General features: G+C 48.7%; 1 protein-coding gene across 1 annotated transcript in view; it reads left to right on the top strand.

The window, feature by feature from the left end:
• The window catches only part of LOC119587743 (NAD(+) hydrolase sarm1-like), a gene marked incomplete at its 5' end in the record, with an annotated part of 59,539 nt that overhangs the window by 57,885 nt on the left and 1,272 nt on the right, over nucleotides 1–382 (top strand). Inside the window, 1 exon segment of the mRNA XM_037936430.1 lies at nucleotides 122–382.

Below are 382 nucleotides of genomic sequence, written 5' to 3'. Positions count from 1 at the left end.
GCGATTTGGAGATAGATCATTGTATGTTCAGATTTGGAGGAAATTGTGTCAGATAGTTTGGTCTCTTGTGAGACTTTTATTGCTTTTCATTTTTTTTTTTAAGTTTGATTCCTCTTTCCAGATTATTAACCACAAGTAGCCCACGATCTGCCTCACCTCTAAGGCTTTGCGGTAGAGCAGCCAGTCCTGTCCCACGGCTCCCCGTTCGTGGCTCAGCCAGTAGGGGACTTGGGGCCGGCTCTCCCCTCCTCCCACGCCCAATGCGCCGATCACTTCCGCCTTCACGCTCTCTTAGTCTCGACACAGGCTTAGATTCTAACACCGTAGCTGCACGTGATTCAGAAACCGCAACTGATGTCGTATCTTCCTGTGAACAATACCT

The sequence above is a fragment of the Penaeus monodon genome, chromosome 23 (genome assembly GCF_015228065.2).
Source record: "Penaeus monodon isolate SGIC_2016 chromosome 23, NSTDA_Pmon_1, whole genome shotgun sequence".
NCBI lineage: Eukaryota > Metazoa > Arthropoda > Malacostraca > Decapoda > Penaeidae > Penaeus > Penaeus monodon.
This window is presented reverse-complemented; position numbering and strand designations above follow the sequence as displayed.